Source organism: Stegostoma tigrinum, chromosome 14 (assembly GCF_030684315.1).
Source record: "Stegostoma tigrinum isolate sSteTig4 chromosome 14, sSteTig4.hap1, whole genome shotgun sequence".
NCBI classification, from domain to species: Eukaryota; Metazoa; Chordata; class Chondrichthyes; order Orectolobiformes; family Stegostomatidae; genus Stegostoma; species Stegostoma tigrinum.
Window position 1 is genome coordinate 29,156,046 of NC_081367.1, and position 10,760 is coordinate 29,166,805.

The following is a 10,760-nucleotide window of genomic DNA, read 5'->3' on the forward strand; positions in this document are numbered from 1 at the left end:
TAAGGGGAAGCAGCTACAAATCCAGAAGCTCAGGATAATACTTTGCAGGCAGCTGACAGAACTTGAATTGACTTAGTGACGTCTGCAATTAAGAACCTGTCTCATTAATTTTACCTTGAAAACATCATCGATTGTTGCAAAAGTCCATCTGGTTTACCCCGGCCCTTTTGAAGAGGAGGTCTACCATTCTTACCTGATCTAGCCTAGATGTGACATCTGGCTCACTGCAATATAACTGACTCTTAACTTCTCCCTGAAATAGTCCAGCAATTTATTCAGCTCAATGGCAGCCAGGGATGGGCAGCAAATGCTGACCTTGCTTGTTGCCCCACATCCCATAATTAACAAATTAAACAAAAGTTCTGGTCTCATTTTTCTCTATTAAACACTTCTCAAAAAACTACGCCTTTGATTAACCTTGGGTCATTTGATGTAATATTTCCTCATTATGGCTCAGTGTTATATATTGTTTTAAAATGCTAATGTGAAGTAACTTGGGGCATTTTATTATATTAAGGGTTCCATATCAATATAAGCTCTTATTGTAACATAGCAAAATAGTTCTCAAGGCAATAACATATGAAAAATGCCGAGTACATACAGAAGTTGAGAACTGTTGAAATTATGATAAGCTTAGCTTTAAACCAGAAATTTGATCTTTATTCACTGAGATATTCCTCCAAACAATATGGAACGATCTGGGGACATCAAACACTGGTTAGATAACCACTTTATGGAACATAGAAATCCTACAGTGCTGCAAGAGGTCATCGGCCCATCCAGCCTCCACCAACTCTCCAAAGACCATCCCACGAGACCTACTCCATCCTATCCCCAGAACCATGCATTTACCATGATTAATTCACCAAGCCTACACTTCCCTGCAAACTACAGGGTAATTTGGCATGGCCAATTCACCGAACCCGCATATCTTTCGACTGTGGGAAGAAACAGGAGCACCCGGTGAAAGCCCACACAGACATGGGCAGAATGTGCAAACTCTATACAGACAGCCAGCCAAGCCTGGAATCAAACCTGGATCTTTCGAGATAGCAGTGGTAACGACTGAGCAGCTGTGGCATCACCACACAGTCCACAAGCAAACACAGGAGATGCAATGCGTGTCCGTCTTCCTCCTTTCTACTCACTACCAAGGAGCCAAACATTTTTTCCAGATTTAACAGCAATTTATCAGTACTTCTTTCAATTTAGTGTACTGCATACTCACAATGGAGTTTACTCAACGGCCGGCAAGTCTAAACGCAGGTTGGAAAACTGTTTGTTTTTAAATACTTTGTTTCAGTCTGCAATTCTGGGCTTCTGATTTCCTGCCATTATAATTCTCACCTTGCTCTCATGTTGACTTCTCAGTTTTCATTCTCCTACAATATTGTAAAGAATTTTAATATAACCTCGAGGAACAATCCCTTATGTTTTGATCACAGTTTACAGCCTTCTGGGCCCACTCAGTTCAACAATTTAGATTATAAATCGATGCCCATATTGAGTTTACACATTATTTCTGGTTGTTTTTGCTTTTGGATGGCACCTGTTCATTATTCTGCCATTCATTCCTCCTCTTTTGTTTCCTTAATTATTGCATTATAAAACCTTTCACCATTTAATTTTACTTTTTTTTCCTCCTGCAATGCTGACTTCCCTTTTGTTTTGTTGTACTTGCTAAAACCCTATCGTGTTTAGAACTTTCCTAGTTTCAAGGAAAGGTCATTAACTTTCCCATGCCAGATATCTGCTGAGAATTTTCAGCATTTTCTGCTTTATATTGAGCAGATAAAGGCTTGAAAGAAAGATCAAATTTATAAATAAAGCAAAAGTTAACAAAGATAAACGCTTACATTTGGTAAAACCTTCCTCCTGTTAGATTTTGTTCAGTAGGACTGGATACCGGGTGATGATCAGGAACCTTCTGTTTCTAATTTGATTCTTGTCCAAAACCTCCTGCTATAAATGCTGAAGTGTTGATAAGTAACTAATTAGATAGAAAGTGCACACTGAGATAATCAACATATCATAAGTAGCTTTTCACATATATCTATTGGCTCCTTGGACTCAGGCACACTGATATAAAGTTAAAATATTGCATAAGTTTAGTATATCATAAATTGTGTAAATAAAATGTGAAAAATCACGCTAGTGTTACTTTGTGGGAGTGTATCGGTTTGCATATTGAATGGTAAGTATTTATTGTAGGTTAAATGTTGGTTGCTCCTTTGAATCTTCCAATATTTTAAAAGGTCATTATTTAATTATGCTGAACACATTGACTTCTGTGTACATTTGTAACCAAAATATGCCTTATTTTTAAAGTACAAAGTCTTAAAGTGTCACTGCAAAGGCAAGTCATACAACTTACCCAGTTTTAACATTTGTATTCTAATTCCTGTTTTAATTCATGCTCCTTTAATGATTGACATCATTTAGATTGCTACTTAAGTTTATTTCATTATCTTGAATTTTGCCAGGCTCAACCAAATTTCTAGTGGGTATCTGCACTAATCGGCACTGTTTTGTCACTAAATTGGTACATACCCAATGAGTCCACAAAGAAAAGTAACACAAGGAATGCTGCAGGCTCTATTCATTACAGACGCATTGGCTGGGATTTTCTGGAAATTAGTAAATCTTGACATCCTGACCATACGACTCCTTAAGCCCACACGCTGGCCAGGTATGAACCATGCAAATAATCTTCTCAATTGTCACTGGAAAAGCTCAGCAGATCTGGCAGCATCTGTGAAGAAAAAATCAGAGTTAACGTTTTGAGTCCGGTGATTCTTCCTCAGAATTGATGGTAGCTGAGAAAACGTCGCCTACCGTCAGTTCCAGGAAAGGATCATTGGACCTGAAACGTTAACTCTGATTTTCTCTTCACAGATGCTGCCAGACTGCTGAGCTTTTCCAGCAACTTCTGTTTTTGTCCCTGATTTAAGGCATCCACTGTTCTTTTGGTTTTTATTTTGTCAATTGTTTTGTTTTAATTGGCAGTCACAGGGCCCATTGAATCAGGGCACTGACAGTTCTGCAGCCTTAGCAGCCCCATTGAGAATGATGGGTGCAAGGAAAAGGTAGGACAGTATCCGTTTTGACATACTGTCAGAGTGCAGTGTGAAATTCCTTTGACTGAAGTTTACCAAAAATTGACAAAGTCTGAATTTTGGAGAGTTTCATAGCTTTATAAAAGGGAAATCATGCCTGGCAAACTTATTTGAATTATTTGAAGAGCTAACAAGCAAGTAGGTGTAATGTATTTGATTTTTTTAAAATGTGTTTGATAAGGTACTGCACCTTAATTTGATTATTAAGAGAATTACACATGGTGTTGTGGGTAAAGTTTTACCAAGAGGAGAAGAATGGCTAACTAATAGATGAAAGAGAATTGGGATAAGGATTCCATTTCCACGAAAGCAACCTCTAAATAGTAGAGTAACACATCGATTAATGCCGCGATTATTTACAGTAAATATAAATGTCTTGGATGTGCTGCAGCCACGTTTGCGAATGACACAAAAATAGGTGAGAAGGCAATAAGTGTGAAGAACGGTAAAAAGCTATAGAAGGATACAGACAGGTTAAGTGAGTGGGCAAAACTTTGACAAATGTAATATAGTATGGGAGAATGTGAAGAACAGAGGAGCTGAATATTATTTAAATGGAGAAAAACTTCTGAAAGCAGCAACACAGAGAGGTTTGGGAGTCCTTGTGCATAAATCACAATAAAGTACCATTTAAGCTCAGTAGGTAATAGGGAAGTCCTTATTTCAAATTGGTATAATAGAGAAATCTTGCCAAAACTATGCAATACATGTTGCTTGTGCTGTGGATGAGGTTGTAGACATGCTCGCTGAGGCAGTAGATTTGGTTGCAAATGTTTCGTCACCCTGTTAGGTGACATCATCAGTGCGCCTCCGGTGAAGTGTTGGTGTTCTGTTCCCTTTGTTATTTATATGTTTCAGTTTTGTTGTGTGCTTGCTACCACTTCTGGTTCTGTGTCTCAGTGGTTTGTACGCAAGGTCGGATACAATATGTTTATTGATGGAGTTCCAGTTAGAATACCAGGTACAGAGGAATTGCATGCTGTGTCATTGTTTGGCTTGTGCGATTATGGATGTATTGTCCCAGTCGAATTTGTGTCCCTGTTTTCTTGTGTGCAGCTAGACAAGCGAGAATTGGTCATGTCTCTTAGTTGCTAATTGGTGTTTATGTATCTGTATTGTCAATTTTCTTCCAGTTTGACCTTCTTAGTGTTTCTTACTGTCCTTGCATGGCATTTTGTACATTACACTGGTTTTAATGGTTTTAGATATGGGATCCTGAAGGAAATGACCAGAAAGGAAATCATAGGTTGTGGTGAAAAGATAAGAAAATGCAGTTGAAGATTACCAGATCATAGAATGGCAGAGCAAACTTGGTAGTTTGAATGGCCGACTTCTGTTTCTATTTCTTATGTCCTCATGGTCTCTTTGGAAGCTTTCTGGATTCATGTAACCTCCAGTTATATCTTTTTGCCTTTTGGAAAATTGCTTCCCCTAGCAAAAATTGAACTAAAGGCTTACTTGCCTGTTGTTTGTCAAATGCGATGGTTTGGAACATTCCATTTTTCCCCCACAGGATTAATAAAATGGTGAAACAAAAACAAAAATTGCTGGAGAAACTCAAGTCTCAAGAAGAGTTATTGGTCTTGAAATATTGAGTCCAATTTCTATTCACAGACAGGCAGACCTGCTGAGTTTCCCCAGGAATTTCTGTTTTTGTTGAAGATCTTCAGCTTCCACAGTTCTTCGTTTTGCTTCAATGACATGGTGATCTTCACAGTTATAGAAATCAGTTTTTCAGCCCACTTTGTCCATCAGCTATCAGCAGTGATCGCTAGTTGCCACTGACATTTCAATTTAGCAAGGTTTGTATAGACATCACTTAACAAATTAACAGCAGTGAACATGTTGCTGCTGCACATATTGTTGAATTTGATGGCATTGTTCGCGCAAGAATTTGTTCTTTTCATTTAATTTATATTGTAAAATGGGAACTGCCAATGGGACTCTCACTGTTTAAAGCTGAAAGCTACAATTCATTTTGCCGCAATAATTGTTAATGCTACAGAAGAGTTATTTAACAAGCTTGAAGGCTTGTACAAAAAGCCATTAACACGTATGTTAAAAATGTGCAAAAATAATCAAAACAGATATAAATACACACTGCAAAGAAAGTGCTACACTTCAACCTCATCTTAGCTTCGACAAATAATCAAATTAGGCCAGCACTGCTGACCCAAAATGGTGCATTTTATACAGGTACTCTGGATGAAATAGGCAGACCTCTTGTTAAAGCTGTGAAAAGTATTACAGGACCTGACTGCAATAATTTGATAATAAAAGTCGGTTTTGTCTCACCTGCAACACAAACTCTTATTTCACACTGTTGCAGCAGAACTTTGCAAAATTAGAGCAAAATATCAAAAGTTTGCATTCTCCAAAGTACTATGAGCAATGCTCTGTGTGATCTTCCAGTATATGTACAAATAAGCCAAAATACAGAAATTTTAAATATATAAATATATATTTTTAAAAAATATACGTTAGGAAACCAGAACTCTGGGCTGTAATAGATCTTTTTAAATGATTTTCTGGACTTTTTCAGCTTCTTTTGGATATGGTTTCATCTTTCTGCTTTCTCTCTCACCTATAATCATTCTCCACTTATTTCCTTCATGACTTTTTCCTTCCCACACTTACCTCCAAAGTGAGCTATTTATATAATGGCTGTGATCCAACTGAAAAGTGCAAAAATCATATATACTGTCAATCTCAAAAGGTCTGAAAACCCTACAGCTCTGTATTGTGAATGTATAGGCCACAGTTCCATGTGTTTTAGTATATAATTTTTAGATTTAGGAATTAAGGTTTAACCATAGAAAATGTGATGAATGTAACTGAAGCACATGAAACCCTATTACACTTAAAAGTTTGGGATCATGTGCCTTAAGAGGTTACGAATGATTGTTTAATGGAATCAGATTAGAAGAGATTGTTTTGGAAATTGGAGCTAAATTAGCTAAAAAGCATTCAGTGAATTCTGAAATTCTTGAAACCGATTAGACGAGGTTGTGTTGTGAAGAGATGGTCTAAATATCACCTTTTAAAAATTGTAGCTCATCCAAATACATTTTGAATTTTAAGAGAAAGCACACTTTGCTAACAAAAATGCACTGTGTACAACAGCAGCAAAATTGCAACTATACAAAGAGCAGTTATGAATTACAGCATGAGAGAATTTAACACCTACCTGAAAGCAACAGCCTATTGCTGCCCTCACTCTCATTCTTTTCAACTTCTCTCAGCAAAGGAGAATGAGCTGAACACACAGCAGGGGTTATCTTTAATGCTATGGAAGAGTTCCTGATGATTTTCTTGGAATCTACTCCACAATCTGAAACAAGTGGCATTTAGCCAGTTACAATCGTTCCAGGAAGACAATCCAGTGTCAGCAACTTATGGCTACAGTAGAGCTTTGAAATCAAAACATTTGAAACAACCACAATGTCACCTTTAACATGAGTTTAATTATTACATGGTTAATGTATTATAAAGTTAACACTCTGCAGAATTTTCAATTTTGCTTTGAAGGGGTGTATGTGTGTGAGTGTATGAGAGTTTGTGCGCGCGCGCGTGTATGTGTGTGTGTGTGTGTGTGTGTGTGTGTGTGTCTCTGTGTGTGTGTGTGTGTGTGTGTGTGCTTTGAAACTGTCAATAAATTCTTTATCTTAAGTTTATCTTAAGTTTATTTTGGAAATAAGCCTGCTACTTCTTGTTGACTAAAGAAACTTGGCTAATTCATGTTTAATGAAGTCAGAAGTCACATGACGCAAGGTTATAATCCAACTGGTTTATTTGAAATCACAACCTTTTCGAGCAGAGCCCCTTCATCAGGTGAAGTGAGAGGGTGGCACAGACACAAAATTTATGGGCAGACAGATCAAGGGCAGGGAGATCAAAAGACTGTACAAATGGTTCGAGTGGAGTATTGAATAACAAGTCTCTGCAGGTGATCAAAAGTGTCAGACAGTGTGAGTAAAGTGTCAACAGCTGAATAACAAATAAAAGGATGATGTATAAACCAATTAAATGAGGCAAAGGGATAATTATAAATAAAAGATGAAAATGGAGACACACTAAATGACTGGAATAACATGATGGACTCAAAGTTCGTATGCCGAGGGTCTAACCAAAGTAATAAGTAATCCAAAACCGTACAAGCTAATTAAGGTACAAAGATCATAACAATTTAGCAAGGTGATGCTATCAAAACAGGACAGTGAGGAAGGGTTTCCAGATGTAGAACAGTGCGGTGGAGTCACACGTAGTGCTATATGAACTCAAGATCATGAATAAGGCCATTTTCACGGGTTCAGAACTTAGCTATCAGTGTCCGCTCAGTGATTCAGCATTGTTGAATATCTCAAAGGCTTCCTTGGAGGAAGCTTACCCAAAGATTGGAGGCTGAATGCCCTTGACCCGCTGAAGAGAGAGGGAATATTCCCATCTATTGATTATTGTGCGGGGCCTATTCATCCATTGTCATAGTGTCTGCATGATCTCACCAATATACCATGTCTTGGGGCATCCTTACAGCATATGGGAGAGACAATATTGGCTGAGTCACATGAGTATCTGCCGTGTACATGGTGGGTTGGTACGTGATGTTCAACTAAATCATTCTGAAATGTCTTGTTGGTTCCTGCCTCGACCAGCCATTCAGCTAGTGAGTTCCAGGTATTCTCAACACTCTGACTGATCTTTTTTTCTCAGTTCTCCTCTCAACTTCCTGCTCCTTACCTTGAGACAGTTCCTGCTGCTTATTGACCACTTTACTAAAAGGAAGAGGTTAACTCAATCTATCCTGCCTATGCCCACAGAACTTTGCCCACCGCAATAAAATCCTCTCTCAGCCTCCATATTCCAAGGAAAACAGCCACAACCTATCTAGCCTTTCTTCATAGCCGGATCGCTACAGCCCAACTAATGTCCTGATAAATCTCGTCTGCACTTTCTCTCATGTAATCAAATCCTTCCTGTAGTGTAGTAACCAGGACTGCTCACAGTATTCCATTGTGGCCAAACTTACATTTCATACATCATAACTCCCATGTTCTTGACTAATAAAGGCAAATATCCCACATATCATCTTATATATCTGTCCTGCTCCCTTTCATGATCGATGAATCACTCTGTGAACGTGGTCACTCTGATCCTCTGTACCAATTAGATGCTATTATTCAATGTGTGCTCTTTTGCGTCGTTAGTTCTCCTTAAATTCATCACCTTACACTTATTGGGTTTAAGTCCATTTACCGCTATTTAGCCGATCTGTATTTTCCTTTAGTCTATGGCTTTCCTCTTTGCTATTTACCATACCACCAATTAGCATGTCATCTGCAAACCTACTGATGACAACTTCTACATTCATTCTCTATGTCATTCATGTTAACAACAATCAGGAAAGGATCCAGAATGGAACCCTGCGGTACACCAAGGCACGCAGGCATCGAAGCACAAAATCATGCTTTGACCATCTCTCTCTTATTTCTGCCAATAAGCTAAACTTGGATCTACTTGACAAGTTGCCCTGAATCTCGTGGGCTTTTACCTCCTTAATCACCTTACCATGTGAGACTTTATCAAAAGTCTTACTGAGGCTCATACTGAGGTCAACATTTTATGATTCAATTATAACTTTTTAAAAAGGATTATGTAGACCTACAGAAATATATCTTCTACTTTTAAATGAATGACACTGTGCTAAGGAAAAGAAATTCAGTACAAACACAAAAAATATTGCATCTACACGGAACAGGGAAACCTTCAGGGAGTGCGGTCACTGAGCTCAGTCGGTGAGTGAATAAAACTATTGCATTTTTGAACAGAGTGAAACAGAATTTAAAATTTGTCTGAAAGGCACCAAAATATGAGTTGAAAACCCACAAAAAGCCATCTTTACCTCTCATGCAGAGTTTCTGAAGACATTTTTCTTGGAGTTTACTCCACCATCTGAAGCAAATGGAATTTAGCCAAGTATGGTAGCTCCAGGAAGATAGATCATTCCAACAGCCTCTGTGTATGCAGAAGAATTTTGGAATTAGAAAGTCAGTTAGACATTCTGCAACATAGCCATTTTTCATGTATTTATCTATTACTAGGCCAAAATACTTTGGAGTGGACACCCTGTAAAATTGTCATTCGTTTTTTTTCTCCTCAGATTTTTGTGGGTATCAGCGTGTTTATAATTTTTTAATAGTAATGGAAGGGTTAATGTAACATAAGAATATCTGGAAAACTCAGGGAGTTTGTGAACCCAGACCAAGAGGCTAGGCAAGCAGCAAAGAATAGGGAGTAAATGGATCCTCGCCAGCAAGGCTGAGACAGCACAAGGATGCCTGGGCATTCAGGGAGTTGGTTAAGCCTGACTAACAGGCTAGGCAAGCAGCAAAGAATGAGGATGGATGGACTCTTGGCCAATAATAGATATTGTATCAAAGGTGTTTGCAAATTTGAATGTGACTTCTTGACTCATTCGGATCAGAAGAACACTGAGATTTATCATACCTTAATACAAAATAAGCACACTGTTAGCCATTGTTTTGAGAGTCAGAAGAGAGATGTCGGTCTGTTCTTTGGCTCCTGCCAATATTGCTTAATGAAAGGTAAATGATAAATTCAGCATCTGGACTGCGTTATTTCCTCTCACCAGACAATAGCTTGAGAGATAATGGGAACTGCAGATGCTGGAGAATTCCAAGATAATAAAATGTGAGGCTGGATGAACACAGCAGGCCAAGCAGCATCTCAGGAGCACAAAAGCTGACGTTTCGGGCCTAGACCCTTCATCAGAGAGGGGGATGGGGAGAGGGAACTGGAATAAATAGGGAGAGAGGGGGAGGCGGACCGAAGATGGAGAGTAAAGAAGATATTTGGAGAGAGTATAGGTGAGGAGGTAGGGAGGGGATAGGTCAGTCCAGGGAAGACGGACAGGTCAAGGAGGTGGGATGAGGTTAGTAGGTAGCTGGGGGTGCGGCTTGGGGTGGGAGGAAGGGATGGGTGAGAGGAAGAACAGGTTAGGGAGGCAGAGACAGGTTGGACTGGTTTTGGGATGCAGTGGGTGGGGGGGAAGAGCTGGGCTGGTTGTGTGGTGCAGTGGGGGGAGGGGACAAACTGGGCTGGTTTAGGGATGCAGTAGGGGAAGGGGAGATTTTAAACTCCGCTCAGTTCGCAACAAACAACTGCACCTCCCAGTCGCAAACCATTTCCACTCCCCCTCCCATTCTCTAGATGACGTGTCCATCATGAGCCTCCTGCAGTGCCACAATGATGCCACCCGAAGGTTGCAGGAACAGCAACTCATATTCCGCCTGGGAACCCTGCAGCCATATGGTATCAATGTGGACTTCACCATTTCAAAATCTCCCCTTCCCCTACTGCATCCCTAAACCAGCCCAGTTCGTCCCCTCCCCCCACTGCACCACACAACCAGCCCAGCTCTTCCCCCCCACCCACTGCATCCCAAAACCAGTCCAACCTGTCTCTGCCTCCCTAACCGGTTCTTCCTCTCACCCATCCCTTCCTCCCACCCCAAGCCGCACCCCCAGCTACCTACTAACCTCATCCCACCTCCTTGACCTGTCCGTCTTCCCTGGACTGACCTATCTCCTCCCTACCTCCCCACCTATACTCTCTCCACCTATATTC

At 39.8% G+C, this 10,760-nt stretch overlaps 1 protein-coding gene across 1 annotated transcript in view; it reads right to left on the minus strand.

The window, feature by feature from the left end:
* Window positions 1-9,107, minus strand: part of si (sucrase-isomaltase) — a 169,185-nt gene extending 160,078 nt beyond the window's left edge. Inside the window, exons 1-3 of the mRNA XM_059651067.1 lie at window positions 9,016-9,107; window positions 6,304-6,447; window positions 1,857-1,971 (exon numbers count right to left, since the gene is read on the minus strand). The gene's annotated coding sequence lies outside the window, so the exon portion shown is untranslated. The remainder of the gene's footprint in view (window positions 1-1,856; window positions 1,972-6,303; window positions 6,448-9,015) is intronic.
* Between the last annotated feature and the right edge of the window lie 1,653 nt (window positions 9,108-10,760).